The sequence below is a fragment of the Dermacentor silvarum genome, chromosome 2 (assembly GCF_013339745.2).
Source record: "Dermacentor silvarum isolate Dsil-2018 chromosome 2, BIME_Dsil_1.4, whole genome shotgun sequence".
NCBI classification, from domain to species: Eukaryota; Metazoa; Arthropoda; class Arachnida; order Ixodida; family Ixodidae; genus Dermacentor; species Dermacentor silvarum.
The window spans coordinates 56,427,299-56,444,344 of record NC_051155.1 but is presented as its reverse complement, the minus strand read 5'-3'; the positions used below and the strand labels follow the sequence as shown (position 1 = coordinate 56,444,344).

The following is a 17,046-nucleotide window of genomic DNA, read 5'->3' as shown; positions in this document are numbered from 1 at the left end:
CGCATGAGAGCAGCACGATATGGTGAATGGGTCTGAATTACTAAACGGGTCGGATGTTCTTTCCTAGCACGCCGTCTCGGCAAGTCGACACTACACATTTAAGACTCCTTAGCGATTTTTACAAAACTTTACTGGTGCTCATGGAAATCACTGGAGCCGATCTTTTCTCGCAATTTCCGTTGCATTTCCAAGCAGCCTGCGACTGTATCCAGTAAAACCGTACATCGCAATATTGTTTGCACACACCGTGAAACAGCGTCAACCCGAAGTTGCAAAAACCGGGGGAAATTCCAAGATAATCGCGATTTCGAGATAAGCAAATTCCCAAAAATATAAGCCCCTGGTTGCACATTGACCACACAGACCCTTTTGAAATAGGCACCAGTAGCCAATAAATTCCTTGCAAAAGATCAATATACTAGGAGCGGTATTTTGGGCAGATCACTTTTACGAGATATTGTCACTCGGCACCCAGCATGTTTGACATTCACGAGAAACGGCAATCCTGGCACAGAGCCGAGCAAACGGTGTTGCACGTAAGCACCGACGTGTCCAAAGCCTAGTCACGTGAAATATCGTGAAAGTGCTTGTATCCCAAAAAAGTGGTCGACCGAAAACGCCACCCAAGGGCCGCAATTTTGCACCCATGCCTTCCACTCAATTATATGCCACTCTTTCATCCGTTCTTGGCTGGCCTATCCCACTGATAACAGGGACGGAGCGTCGCTTTGACCACTGCCCAAACGCAATAAGAAACAGTGTGAAAAATAAAGCATCGCTACAAAGTCACGGCCTTCAACTTGTTACCTAAGAAAATGCCAGAAACATACCAAATACCCGGCGCAGCTGGTGTAGAGTGCGGATTGCGTGGCATCGCGCAGCACGTGATATCCATACATGGATAGCGTGGCATGACATGGCACTCGGATCCACAAGCATAGAAGCGCAGAGCACAGCCAATAAGCAAACTGACGATACTCCGGGCACGTGTGAGCGAGCATGTTGCAGAGGTTACGTGTACCTTCTCGGGCTTATCGTGCTTCGTCGGGGGTCAGAGCGACACTCCGTCAGCATTATCAGTGAGATCGCAGCCGGCCGTGAATGGTAGATAAAAGTGGTGTAGAATGAAGCGGAATTCATTACAAACTCGCCGTCCTATCACTTTTTGACAATATTGCAGCTACGCACAAAGTATGGAAATCTTTGGGTAATGACTTTTTCCCAATATTTTCTCAATCCAAATTTCGAGATATCCAGAGTATGGCACAAAACCATTTCGAGAAAAGAGGTGAAAAATAAGTTGAGTTGACAACGAGCAAGGAAAACATTTCGACTAAACCAATATTTCAAGATATCAGAGTTTGAGATAACGAGGGTTTACTTTACTAGTAGAGGCTGCAAATGCGAATACCAGGCTGAGTTGTGAGGCTGCGGAGATATTCAGCCTTTTCTAAGATCCTGTGGACCGTAAACTTTTGTGGTCAACTGTACATCTTAAAGGGACTGACAATTGATTTTTAAGAACCCAGTTCAGATGGCGCAACGAAACACTCATCCTCGGAAGTGTTCATACCTGCGGCGGTTACTTCCAATAGCACGTAGAAATCTTGTGTAAGTGGAATTTCTCCAAAAACTAGGAGTCCCAACGCCAGCAACAATGAGAAGTGAGAGCGAGATCAACAGCCCACCAGAAAACATAATGATGGGCGGCTTTCTCAGGAGTGAGTGCAACTTTCATTAACCACTCGCATTGGGACTTTTTAAGCCATTCTGAAAATAAAAATGCTCCTAAATAAGTTGCTGCATCTGTGGCTGCTGAATATCTTAGTGCTAGCAAGCGGCAATGTGGTGCTCTCTTCTGGCGATGGGTGCAAGCTCACACAGAGCCACTATGGCCTCCGAGAACAGGCTATAGCATGCACTGTCCCCATCTCAGAGGTCATCGAAAACCTTTTCTATTCATACCAATCAAAGATTTAGCAGCGCATTGTGTGCCACAGAAAAATTCACTGACAATTACGATACTCCCAGATGTTGGCGTGAAAATAAAAGTCTTTTTTTCTCTCTCCCTAACGCGAAATTTGAGCGCAGCTCTATACGTGCTTTCATTTCGCTATATATTGGCTGGCAGGGACAATCAGTCTTGTGCGACACGTTGCAAACGGAGCAAAGTGTGGCGGGACTGCCTCGCTAATTTGGAGATCACGAGAGCCAGCGCATAGGGCCAGCGTATGAGTGACGTGTGGGCGCAATTCACAGCAGCAGCCGCCGACGGACCACGCGTGCTACTCTGCCGCCATCTAGTAGCCATCGTCGCCCCACTACGCTTTTCTTCTCAAGCTTTCGCCATACCCTCCTCTTTGCACCTCACCGCTCTTGCATCTTTTTTCGTCCTCCGTTGCGTGCCGCGTTCGCTCTCATTTTATTAACGATACTTTAAGGCATCACTAATAGAATTTCGGTGTTACAACAATAGGTTATCAAAAATACAAACTGGGTGTTACAACAGTAAAATACATCAATAAAGTGTCAGTCATAGAAAATGGGTAAACTCATAATTTGAACAACAGTTCAAGTTCTTTCGCTGTGCTGGTTCGCCCGGGTATAATTGATGCCAACGCCTACGCTCGCCGCAGGAACGGCCAGCTAAGAGCTGCGCTCTAAGTATTTAAGTGTATTGCATTTCGATGTTTAAAAAAGGCCGAGAAGCCGCATACACTAATAGAAGGCCGCATGCTAGGACATCCTATTTTCTGTCGTGCTTTTGCTACATGAGGGTGCCAAAGGTCCTTTTTTGTAATTTGTTGCGAAGAATTAAATATACAAATCCTCGTTTAATGAGGAAAGCAGTGCTCGTTACAGTCAATACGATTTCATCAGCGGGGCTGTCTCGATTCACATTCTAAACGTTTGTCTGTCACCTTAACTACCATGTTCCACCTAGCGCAATGTGAATGAGGAAATAGAACTCACCAGTCAGGGCTGAATGCCATTAGGAACGTTGACCGAACTGATTGTGGTAGATTACATGCCTGCAAAAGAAGAGGTAAAAAGAACTGCCTACCGAAGCTTGGCAATTTCTGCAACAAAGCTTTGCAATTATGAAACTTCATGTCAACACACATGCACACACACACACACAAAGAGGAAGGCACACAGAAATGCATAATGCAGAAGAACACACAAGTGCCTAAGCATGTACACAGTACCAACAAATACACATGTGCACGTGCATTTACACAACTAGTTATACATCTGCATATCCAGACATGCGTACATGCACAAAAGCACACTTGCACCAACATAAAACGCTATAGCAGCATGTGAGCAGAACAGAGTATCTTCGAATTAAATTCTGGGGGTTTACGTGTTGAAACCACAACCTGATTATGAGGCAAGCCGTAGTGGGGGAATCCAGATTAATTTTGACCACCTGAGGTTCTTTAACGCACACCCGATGCGCACTACACAGGAGTTCTTGCATTTGTCCCCTATCAAAATACAGCTGTGGCAATAGGGATTTGATCCCGCGCCATCGGGCTTAGCAGCGCAACAGAAAAGTTTGTGTTGAAGAGGTTCGAACACCACCTAACAGTGAGGTATCTAGTTTGAGAAGCTCGCTTGGCGGCAGACAAGCTGATGCACACGTGCAAACACACACCACACGATCACGAATACATTTCTTAAAGTGCTCTACAAGTAAATTTTATCATAACTAACACAAATGTTTTTACTGATTATTAGTCTGAAAGCCAATTAAAGTGTGCCATGCAGATCTTCACACTGGACACAAACATTGGCATAAAAACCAATTTTACACAGTGATCTCGTGTGCATCACTTGTTTGTAATTCTCTCTATCCTACCACTATAGCATGTCTGCGCTCACCGTCTCCTCCAGCTCATAGTGGGCCGCCCGGTCCTCGGCAACACAGTCGAAGGCCAGGGCATGCGTCGGCTGCCGCGGTCGATAGCCCAGCTCGCGATGGAGCAGCAGCGTCACCGCGCTGCCAGGGCAGCGCGCACGTCGCCGCTCTGTCCACATGGTGCAGCACCTGACGAAGACGGCAAAACAGGTGCCGTTTGATTAGTTTGCGAGGTTCAAAGCCACAAAGCAACACAGCGACGATATGAGTGATGCCACAGTGGTGGGTTCCAAATAATTTCAACCACTTGGGATTCAACATTCATTGTAATCCAAGCAGATTTGCACATTTTCCCCCAATTGAATTGTAGCCGTCCAGCTGAGAACTGAAGCAGCACCCTCACACTAATCAGTGGAACACCTTGGCCACTAAGCCACAAGTGTGTGTGTGCGTGTGTAGGGAGGGGGGGGGGGAAGTCATTTACATAAAATGCTGACAACAAATTCACCCAACATCACAGCAAGCTCAAAACAGACAGGCATCTAGAAAAAAAAGATGCAATAGCAAATCACACCAGTCACTTTGGAAATGCTATGCCAGTCCATGAGTGTAGTCGCAATAGGATATCACCATTTCATCATTAACATTAGCATGGACAGGACAACACTCTTTAAGAGGGAGACAGGACAAGGTGCCTGTGCCCTTGTGTCAACCTGCTTCATTATCAAAAATAGACAACAACAACAAGCCTGTCAAATCATCTTGCTGGACTATCTTTCACAATTTCAAAATGTGCTCAAAAAACATAACGTAACAAGGTGAAGAGTTGAACCAACTGGTACGTGATTAAGCTGGGCATTAATCGAGAGGAAGATGCAACAAACAGTAGAAGACTAGTTGCCTGTGCTAGCTTGTCCAGTTGTATGTTGAGTCTTCCGCTAGATTACTCTCAAGAACATAATGTTGCTCACTGGATCTACAGCAATGGTGGTAGATAGCTGCAGTTGAGAAACTGTGTGGGCTCGCCACAAAAGCGACGTGGCCCCTCGCTATACCCTAAAAATTGGCAGCGCTGTTATCAAGACTTCGCAAAATGGTGATACCTTGAATAGTCTTGACAACATGATGATGATGATTATTGTGGTTTATTGGCGCAAGGGCCAGATGTGGCCAAAGAGCGCCAAGACGATGGTAATGGCTTGTTAGTGCTAGATGAATAGGGAATTATATGAACATTAGATGTCTTGTCATTAGAGTCTTGACAACAGAGTGCCCGTGTAAGCCACTGAGTGGTAGGCAATTGCACAACTTCTTGTAAATAATTACTTGCTACTGTAGCACCCTTGCTGCAACTAAAAGGGCTCTCAGCCCAATTTAAATGCTATACACTGGCAGCAAGTAATGCACCACCCAGAAATTGCTAATTTGCATTTTTCGAAACAGTCAAGCAAAGTAAAAGTATCCCCAAAAGTGACCTACAAGAAAAAAAGTCGGCATATCCCACGCCCTGTGGGAATCGATGTTACGCGAAGCAGTGTGCGGGGAGCCTACCAAGTTAACAAAACGACCATGAGAGCACCAAGACGTAGGCAGCTCTTTCATGACCTACATGACACGCATGTCACGACATTCATGTCACGAGTCCTCAGGAGTCCCTTTAGCTACACCTAAGAGACCTTAGGGCGAAAGCCTTAGTCATACTCGTGACCATGAATTCTACCAACATCCCATAGTGTTTCCTTCACTTAGTAGCCACGTTCAAACCCATTTGAGTGGTTTTTGAGTGTTAAACTTTTTCGCTCGGTCGTTGTCATGACCTACATGACACGCATGTCATGACCTATCACTTATGTTCATCATACACTCCTGTCATAATTTATCAATTTTGGTACCTACCAACAACCATGAGAGCAGACGTAGGCGGCTGTTTTATGACCTACATGACATGCATGTCATGTTATTCATGTCATGACATATCATTTATGTTCGTCATATACTCTTGTCATAGTGTGCCAATTTTGGTACATAACAAGTTAACGAAACGACCATGAGAGCACAAAGTCGTAGGCGGCTAAATAGATAGATACGGCCAAAGTAGCAAATGTTCGACAAGGAATGCTTCGCATTTAATACAGCTCGAGGTTTCTGCAGCTGCGACTAAAGGGCCATGGTCTGAAGAAACTGCTCTTAAGAAAGGGCCAAGATCTAGCTGGGGTGAAATTGCACAAGCATCTTGCTTTTCGAATGTTTGCTAGCGCGCATGTGATCTGCCGGCATCGAACTTTTGTCAACAGGTCAGCCGTCGTCAGCATGGCAAGGTGAATTGAATACCGCCTACTCAGTGACGTAGGAGGTGAAGGAAACATTAAGAAAGTGAGATGCTTGCGCTACCTCAACCCTGGTGACAGCACAGAGGGCAGCCTTTTGCTGTCGAAGGAAGGGTAGTCATACAGATAGTATTTTTCAGTGTCTTCAAGAGAGAGAGAAACGAAGAGGCAAAGGTATGGAGGTTAACCAAGGACGTGCCCGGTTGGCTACCCTACACTTGGGGAGGGGGAAAGAATAGATAAGGAGAGAAAAGAAAAAAAAAAGAGGCAGTCAGTCATTTGCAGAGACAGTCACAGAAGAATCTCTGCTGTCACAAGCGTTCGTACAATCCAGTACTCTTCACGAACTGCAGAAGGGCTTTTGTGGCACTTTGCATGCAAGAATGCACAGGCCATGGCCCAAGAATGTTTTTTTCCAAGAGCGTTCTGTTATCTAACAGGTTGAGTTTAGCTTGGAGAATACGTCGTTGAGTGTCAAAAGATGGACAGTGACACAGAAGGTGCTTGAGAGTCTCGTCGCACCCGCACAAATTGCACGCCGCACTGTTGGTCATCCCTATTAGGAACAAACAGGCGTTGGTAAATGCGACACCCAACCACATGCGACACAGCAAAGTTGTTTCACAACGGGAGAGTCCAGGTGGTAGGCGAAGTCGCAAGTTAGGGTCAAGAGAGTGCAAACGAGAGTTGGTGAAACCCGTTGAATTCCATCGCAGAAGTGCGATGTGGTGAGCAATCGACTGAAGTTGCTGCGCAGCAACTACAACTGCTGCAATCAGGTGCCGAATTTTCGAGTGATCACACCTGAGAACACTTGCACTTTTGTGTGACATGTAGTACTTTGCGATGCCCCACTGGAGCTGTTGGTGCTTTGCCTGTTTCCTTGGAAGCGATATCCCCAAAAGCTTCAGAATGCAGCCTCAATGCTGTCAATCATTCAATCTGTCAATCAAACCTAGGACAAGTAAGCATTGTTGAACACAACATCTGGACGCAAGCAAAAAGTGTAGGGTTGCTTCACAGCTGCAAAGACCAGGTAATGAGCGCAGTTACAAAGATTGCGTCTAGCGAGTGCAAGTGCAAAAAAAGAAAAAAAAAACTACTTATTTATTTATTTACAATACTTCAAAAGCCCCAGTGAAGGGGTTTTACATGAGGGTGGGTTATTACAGATGTGTTAAATGTTATAAAATTTTTCGATCGTTGCGTTGAAGTCGATGCTACTGAAGTGGAGCACTAGGTCAGCGAGAAAGACATTCCAATCTTGTCATGCCTTGACAAAAAATGAAAGGTGCGCAGTGGTTCGAACAGATGGTAGGTGTACAGCTTTTTCGTGATTGGTACAATCTGAATGACGATAGGCTGGCTAGATGGCAGGAGTACAGGGTGACGCGTGATAAAACTTGAAGAATAGGCATAGACATGCTTATTCTGCAGCATGATGACAGAACAAAATTGAACTACTTTGGAAAGAGATTAGCTTTAACACTGCTATATAAGCATGTGCCCTAAAATCAGTAATGAGAAAGTTCGTAACTTAAAAAATTTCGCGAGTTATCTAAATGAAGACTCAGATCAACAATATCCACTTCTCCACATGAAAAACCTTCAAAAGAGTAATTAACTGCACTATCTGCCACAGGTGGCCTTTAAAAAATTGTGCACAAATAATAAAACAATATAAACAGGAAAATCATGAGTTCGCATAGCATTACAAATTAAATTGCGGGGTATAATGTTTCGAAGCTGCACAGTTAGTTATGAAGGACATCATTGTGGAGAGCTCTGGACTGATTTTTACCACCTATGAGTTACTTAGCATGCAATCAACGTAGGGTGTACAAGTGCTTCTGCATTCCGCTTTTATCAGAATGCGGCCACCATGGCCGTGAACCGAACAGGCAACCTTATGCTGGAGAGCAGTGTTATGCATAAAGTGAAGAGATGCAGCAATGTGCAACTCTTGTAACGCAACTAAAAGCGCGCAAGATGTTGCTTGGCTTAACATTTTGATTCCAGGCTGCGAGATATTTATTTCGTGGTAACTGATCATTCTGAAAAAACTCCGGGCACGTTTAGTGAACCTTAAACATGTTTCACACAAAGATCATCGAGAGAGTCAGCTAAGGAACCAACAAAAGCCAGAGCAACGTTTTCAGATAACAGATGGCTAGGAGGATGTCTATAGGAAATGTCAGGCACGTGCACACACACACGTACACACACACATGCAAGTGCAGAAATTGAGAGTCCCTTTGTCCATGCGTGTTGGGACATAAATATTACCTGAGGTTTCTTTCGCTGTACGGAAAGGAATCACCATACCCAAGAAATAATAAATGCTGCATGGAATTTCTGCGTGCGTGCAATCGTTGTAAATGTGCATAAGCATAACTTTTAGCAAATCTGTATAGGCTACCATTGTTGCTTAGAGAGCATGCTGTGTGTGTGTGTTAGAGAGCATGCTGTGAGCACTCCAGTGTGTGTTAGCTCTGGCTCACACATCACTATTTAGATTCAGCAGGGCCCGATTTAAATATTGCGGTCAATGAAAGCCAGCGAAGATGACAGTGACCTTCACATTTCTATGATAGAATGTACTCATTATGAAGCACCCAATTTGCCTCCAGGAGGCTGTAACGACTGAACACCACATGCCAGCATAAAAAAATTCAATGAGAATAAATGTTCTATCGAAAAGCTACTTGTTGCATATTAACATGGTAGCTTCGAACCTATACATTGCAGGTAATCATTGCTTAAAAATAAATTTGTTGTTCATGCTAATTTGGGCTTCAACATAATTATTATGAAAGGGGAGACGAGGTTTCCACTTAAATTTTCAATTAAAAAGATCAATTAGAAAAATTCTTCCATGCAAGAACTATACAACAAATAGCTGTGAGGCAAGTGTTCAGACTCGCACATTTACAGGAATCGCCGTTTGAACACCGGTAAAGTGTTCCCTTTCACATTGGCCCACAGTGTGAGTGCATGTTACAGCAAAAAAATAAAAGGTTGCTGGTCATTACTTGCAACAGACAGCAGGCTGGCCTTTTACATAATTGTGATAGGGCGTGCCCATGTTAGCCCTATTTTATGAATGTGCGCACATGCATGAATGCACATGCTTAGCTTCAATTAAACAAAAAATTAAAGTCTGGAGTTTTATGTGCCAAAACCACAATCTGGTTACGAGGCTCGCCGTTGTGGAGGATTGCAGATTAACTTTGACCACCTGGGTTTCTTTAAATGCCCCTAAACCTAAGTACATGAGCGGTTTTGCATTTTGCCCCCATCAGAATGCGGCCACCACGGCGGAGATCGAAGCCACGTCCTCGAGCTAAGCAGCACAACACCATCCGCTGCGAGAAACTATTTGTGTGTCCCCTATACGTGCCTGTCTGTTTTCAAGCTTCATCCTTTTCTTCAAGTTTGTAGACGTGAGTGAGTGCCGACAAAGGTTGATGAAGCGCAGAGCTGCAGCAATGCGGCACAGCCGCACAAAACTCAGCTACCATGTATCACGACTTTGCAACTCTGATCAGTCATACACACTTCCAACAGGTGAAATATTAGGTCCAAGGGTTGCCTTCGATTATAGCAGGCATGACTTTGAAACAACAGAAAGGCCTTCCACGTTCACATCCGTTGCTTCTTTTCAATGCTACCTCCAGCTCTAACAAGAACGAAAGGGAAGAAGCGATTGCAAGGAAGGTTAAAAAGTACTGAAAGAAAAAGTAGGAATAGCACTGGTACTATGTGTGTACACACAAGCGATGAGTTTAAAAGCATTTCAACGATGCTAGTTCCCAATTTAACAAAAGTTTTGAGATTACATTATTGAAATGGATTGTTCCAACATCCAGTTCCATTCATGCACTGCTTGTCAGAGTACAAAGAGCATGTATTCTTTTACGAAAGACCCCTGTACTTTCGTTATTGTAGAACTTCACCCACCTTTTATAACTGATCGCCTTTATACATCTCTCAACCCAGTTGTGCATTACAAAACTTCGCAAGACAACTTAGCTTAATAATAGAAAAAAAGAAAACTTCCTGTGGGACTTTCAGGAGAGGTCCCACATTTCTACACAGTTCCAAGTTGCTGATAGGAATGGTGCACCATGCTGCTTGTCGCATTCTGACCGAGTGGCGAATCTTAAGCTTTAAAACTGCACGTGTTGACTGATGTGAAACGTGTGTGCAGAAAGCATGTTTTCGTTAGTGCTTGGGATTCCGAAATGTTCAAAAAAAAAAAAAAAACTATATGTATTTGGCACATAGGCTGTTCAAGCCTTGGTAAGGACAATCATTATGGAAATTCCCCATGGTAACCACAATGACTAGGAGATTTCAGTGTAGTAGAGGTTGGTTGTTTATGTTGTTTCTTGCTATTGCTGTACTGATCTTTTCTTATTCTGCTAGATGGGGATAGATTAGGTAAACCCACAGCTCAGACTCATTTTCTTTTCACTTTCACTGCACTTTTATTTCAACCCTGCTTGCTGTTTGGTGGATTTTATAAGCTTGTCTCAAAATGCAAGTTTTGTACAATGTGTGAATTTCCAGAGCCAAAACTTTGCTGCATTGTAGGCGCGTGTGTGAGGTCAGCAAAGCTGCGTCTAATCACAGCTGTTTCTCATGTGCGCTAACACTGAAACGACAGTGGTGAAAGAAAGAAAAGATCAGCAGTAGCAATATGTCTATTTTGCAGCTGGGAATGGGCATCTTGTACCAACACTGAAAATGCGCTTCGCAGCTTCAATGCAGCAGTGACGAGTGCCAAGAACTCCTGTCAGCATGGACATGGCACAGCATTACACAGGTGGGCGAGTGACAATGTTAAAATAAAGTGCTGGGCCAATGAACACATATTTGTGCAAGACATGTGACGTTAGGACCGACCAGCGCAAGTGAACAGGCCCTTCCCGTCCTACCTTTCTGTTCCTTCACACTAATACGAAGCTTACGTCTACACGTACATATTAAAGCGAATAGCTTTCTTTGCTTCTTTGAGCTGTTCTCGTGGCTGATGGTCTGTGGTCAAACTCACCGAGAAAAACGATCATTCATTGGCTCTCTCTCGCTCGCTTGGGGCAATTTGCTTACATTCACAATCAGCGTCGATGGTTTCTGCACAATTTTTTCTTGTAACTCTTTGATCCACCTTCGTTTCGACTGTACACTTAGCCCAAGTTTCCGGTGAGAGCAAAGTTCGGAGCCAATCTTTAAGCTAACCCTTTGTAGGACAATGGGACCTATACGCCCCACTTTATTATGTGCGCAATACGAGGGCGGTCCGATAAGTACTTAGCCTCACTGCGAGAGCACGACACTATCGCATGAGACATATACTGACGTTGAGTATGCTTTCTTAGAGGGACACATGCAAAGGTCCAGTCGAATCGGGCTCGCGGTTTTGTTTTTGGCTGCTTGAGGAAGAGGAAGCAGGTGATTTTTCGTGTGTCCGTTAAAAAATGGTAAAAGAGCAATATCGGTCGGTGATTCGATTCTTGTTTTTGGAAGGGAAATCGCGTAGCAAAATCAAAGAGCGACTGGATGCCGTCTACGGTGAGTCTTCTCCTTCGATGGCAACGATCAAAAATTGGTTCAACGAGTTTAAACGTGGTCGCACGTCGGTTTTTGATGAGCCTTGCCCAGGGGCCCCGCAAACGGCTACCATGGCTGATAACGTGGCAAAAATCCACAACCTCGTATTGGCAGACTGCCGACTGAAGGTGCGCGAGATAGCTGAGACAGTAGGCATCTCAAAAGACCACGTGGGTCATATCCTGCACTAAATTTTGGGCATGAGAAAGCTGTCGGCACGATGGGTGCCGCGTTTGCTCACTCCAGACAACAAGCGCGTCTGTGAGACCACTTCAGAGCAGTGTTTGAAGCTGTTTAAGCTTAATCCGAAGGAGTTCCTGCGTCGTTTTGTGACCGTCGACGAAACATGGATCCACTGGTACACACCAGAGACCAAAGAACAGTCGAAACAGTGGACTGCACTCGGAGAACCTGCTCTGAAGAAGGCGAAAACTGTCGCATCGGCCGGAAAGGTGATGGCCACCATTTTCTGGGATTCTCAAGGTGTGATCTTCGTCAACTACCTTGAGAAGGGCAAAACGGTGACAGGACCCTACTACGCTGAATTACTGGGCCGATTCAACGCCGAATTGCGAAAAAAACGGCTACATTTGGTGAAGAAAAAGGTGCTCTTCAACCATGACAACGCGCCAGCTCACACCTGCACCGTCGCCACGGCCAAGTTGGTCGAACTGGGCTACGAAGTGGTGCCCCATTCTCCAGATTTGGCCCCGAGTAATTTCTTCTTGTTTCCCAACTTGAAAAAGTCACTTGCCGGACAAAAATTTGAGTCGAATGAAGAAGTTATCGCCGCCACAGAAGCCCACTTTGCAGCTCAGGAGAAGACATTTTTCTGACGGGATCAAGAAGATAGAGGATCGCTGGGTCAAGTGTAGAGAGTTGAAAGGGGACTATGTTGAGAAATAAATCGACACCATTCCAAAATTTTCGTTTTCTTTTGAAGGCTAAGCACTTATCGGACCGCCCTCATAACGCTTCGCAGCAGCAAAGGGGCAAATTTATCTCATTTGTTTCATGCTGTCTTCTATCTTAAAGTTTCGATGCTTTATGCGAGAACAGTTTTGGGAATGGGTACTAACTGGCGACAAGCGTGCGAAAGCTACAAAATTTTCATTGTGAGAACGCTTCCTGAATTAGGCTCACATCTGCTCGCAAGAAAAAAAAAATACTCAAGATGCCCTATTCCTCTTTCCTGCATTCAGATTTACACCTTTAGCTCACAACAAGCACCGATTTTTTGCATCTTGAGGTGACAACAAGTACACCCTTGTGAATACACGTGCAAAAAGGCGCTGATGCCACTGGTGCAACGCTTTGGCAAAAAGTGCGCACAAACATTTCGTCCATGGCCTCCGCTGTGCCACTTTGTCAGTCGTGCTCTGATCCATTTTCGGGGGGAAGTGGTTACACAGAATTTTTCATCGAGACCCTCAAAGGTCGGTGGGTGGGTCAAGTACATCACATTTCTTAAAACTAAATGGCTTGTAGTACATAAGTGTCATTAGCTGCTAGCTACTCCTTAGCACGACCATTGATTTATACCACATAAACAAATTTCATGTTTCGGTTCACAAGGGAAGTGGTCAGAAATAATTTTGCATTGAGACCCTAATGGGTCAATTGGACCAATACGTCCCACTTTCTAAAAATAAACAGCATGGTGTAGAGAAGTGAAATTTGTTGCAAACTATTTCTGAGGGCCTCATTTTCTCATACCACGCAATAAATTTCAAGAGTTTTGTAAAAATATATATATATATATATATATATATATATATATATCATATCATAAGAAGCCAATAAACATTGACACCAAGGACAACATAGGGGAAATTACTTGTACTTACTAATTAAATTAAAGAAATGATAAATTAATGGAAATGAAAACGGATGAAAAAACAACTGTCCGCAGGTGGGGAACGAACCCACGTCTTCACATTACGTGTGCGATGCTCTCACCATTCAGCTACGGCGGAGCCGTTTTCCCATCTGCTTTCTGGGGTATTTATGTTTTACAACTAGAACTAGCACTGGGAGTGTTATATATATACATATATGCCGTCCTACAAAGGGCAAAGCTGCTGGTAAAGAATGCTTCCAAAGTTTGCCTTCAAGAACAGCCATTTTTCTACAAAAGTCTCATTTTTCAGACCCAAAACAACTGGTCACATTACGATAATTGCGAAGGAGAGTAACACATGTCAGTGAACGTGTGGCTCTATAGGTTGCTGCCACAGGCACGTCTTGAGTGAAGCGCCAACTTTAGATGATGACAACCAATAAGACATGAGGATTAGTGCCAGCTTCCACCTGCTGTGGTTTATATTGCAGCAACCGACAGAAGCCACAAAAACTCAAGAAAATGAAAGAACAATGAGAAAGACCAAGAAAACATGACTATAAAAAAAAATGAATATATCTCTGTACACACATGCCCATGCTTTCCGAAAACAGCAATTCCTTCTCTAACAGCCCTATGGTAAGCTTGGCTGGTACATTCCTGCCGGCCAGTATGCTAACATAGTCAGCAGCGCTGGAAAGGGGTATTCTGTAGACAGCTTGGTACATGCTATCTACATACTGTGTACAATGCTTAACCTTCCATAAACCACCTGCTTGCTTTAGTAGAAAAGCTACTCTTTGCCTGTTCCGTCAGCTCGGAACTGAAAAGACAACCGAGATCTCAGGCCTAGCTTCCTTAAGCAGCATGAGATGCAGTGCATATATGAGAAGATTGCAATTCTGACATGCCTACGGGCATTACTAGCAGCGACCTGCCCACGTTTGGGAGGTCTTTTTCCTTTGATGAGCAGCGGTCGTGGATAACATGCTGTATGAAGCCACTGTAATTGTTCCTTGAAGCCAATATCCATGTTGTGTGGGAAAGATGTTGCGATGTCAAGCACATTGAAAAAGTATGCGAGAATTATGCCCCTCTTGGCGTACGCTGATGTGTAAGGGCAACAGTGGTTTCTGAGCTCAAGACTCGTATTTGTTTTTCTTAGAACGTACAGGCATCCATGCACAAAGAAGTTTTTTTTCTATATTGTCATGTTTCTTGGCACCTTTAGCTTTCTTCGGTATGTACAAATGTCGCTCGAAAATAAACATCCGTTTGAAGTTAGCGGTTGTCCTTGAGTCTTGTTTGTTTTCGTGTAACATTCGCACTGAACAGATGCAACACTATTTAGCCCAATCAGCAACATCGGTAAAAACACAGACTTCTAGCGTGGCAGCAATATTTCCTCTACTACCACATGATGTTGAGCTGAAACATAATGGAAATGAGTGAATGAAAACATGGGGTCTCATCTGAACAACGAGATCCTTGTCATTTACCGAACAAGCATTAGGAATTTCAAGTTCAGAGCAGTCGCACAGAGCTATCTTGTCATATTTTGCTTGAAAGCAGGCAAGCGTGGTGTGAACCAGGTTAAACATTTGTCAATTTGTAGGTGAACCAATGACCTGTGAAACAACCAACAATCCCCTCTGTTGTTACTGCTTGCATATTCTATATGAATGCATTGGGGATTTTTGCGTCTGCCAGAAGGAAGCCTCAATGCCTCGGCAACGAAATACAAATTTTTTTGACACACACTTCATGGTATCTGTTCACTCGAAATTCTCTGTTACGAGTATGTTGTCCCAACGCCATTGAGAATTCCGGGTCTCGTCAATATACAACGACGCGGCTTGTCGTACACACGTACCAAGGCGTTGACGCGTGTACGTGACCAGCCAAATACCCAAAGATGGAATCCTTGAATGAGCAGAAACAGTGAACCCGGCGAGCCAAGCCGTCCTGACAAGATTCCACACGAAGACTCGCGCATTGCGTGTCTTCCGTGGCAAGCGAGCAGCTGCCCGGATTAAAGGCGGGTCAGATCGTGCTCACCCAGCGTCACGATCTCGCGACTTCACGGTTCGTTCGGCCGCAGTCGCAGCAAGGGATTGCCGCCGAGTTTGGGATCCCCGGTTCTTCTTGAGGGATCGGCAGCAGCGTAGATGACGCCGATGTAGCCGCGGACAGGGAATCACCCCCGAAAAGCTAACGACCTCGAGTGCGTTATCCTTTTTACGTCACTGATTGCCCGAGGTAGTACACAAACGCGGAGAACAAGCAAGAGAGGAAGGCACAATGTCCAGTCGCCTGTCGTTGACTTTAGTTTCGAAACAAACGGCGCTGATAGTATATCCAGACAAGACGTCAGACAGCGTCGTGCGTCGCTGCAACAGACACAGGAGATGCATCGTCGTCGACGCTCACTTCCGTCACCGCAGCGCCTCGACCGAAAGGAGGCAGAGTTCAAAAATATTTAGAGTGATATGATGAAGGGGATATCTCGGGACTGCAGCCAGCTACAGAGGTTGACAGCACATTTATTTTACGTTCTTGCGGTACGTAAATAAAGCTGGGCTCGAAAAAATTCGCCGAGAAAGTGCCAGAGGCAAGTAATCCCCCCCAAGCCAAACACGGGGCGACTTACTTTGCGACGCGACGAAGGTCACGGAGCTTTCAGGAAACTCCCTGCGCTGTGCACCTACTAATCCATCACTGGTGGCCCGTTGCGTAACACTGTTCCAACAAAATTTACGAGAAGCGACTAAACCAGAATGCGACTAGTATTTCAGTTGCAATCCGAAGCTCATCACTCATCAAACATGGCCGTCTGCAGCGACCTTTCACCACCTGACGGTACAAAACGACACCACCAAAAGAAAAAAAAAAAGAGCATGCTCGTAGTCACAACTTTATTACTTTATCAAAATTTGCTTTATAACCAATTTAGTTGCAACAAAACTTTGCTAAATTTTGTTACTTTTATTTCATTATAGGACAGTATAAATCTCCCCGCCAAAAACGACTCACTCAATGTAACGAAAGTGTGATCTCGAAGGCTATGCTGTTTATACCATACAAGCGTCATAAGTATGCCAGTAGCGATTTAAAACGTGGAGGAAGGAAGCATTTTATTGATGATCAAAATTCTATTCTGGCCTTTCGCTTGCTCAAACCACCATAATATCGAGGCACGCCGACGTGGGGGACTCCTCATTAAATTTCACGAACTGATGTTCTTTAATGTGCACCTCATAGAGTTAATATACTGGACAGTTTTAGTTTAACGTTCGCGTAATAGCGTGGTTTAGGGAAATAGCGTTACCGTTCCGCAAACGAACTTTGCAGAAAGAGAGTTTTAGTATAGCGTGATAGCGTAGTTTACTTGTGGGACGCTA

At 44.5% G+C, this 17,046-nt stretch overlaps 1 pseudogene; it reads right to left on the bottom strand.

Moving 5' to 3' along the window:
* LOC119440051 (uncharacterized) overlaps positions 1-16,474 on the bottom strand; it is a 132,365-nt pseudogene extending 115,891 nt beyond the window's left edge.
* Positions 16,475-17,046: the final 572 nt, after the last annotated feature.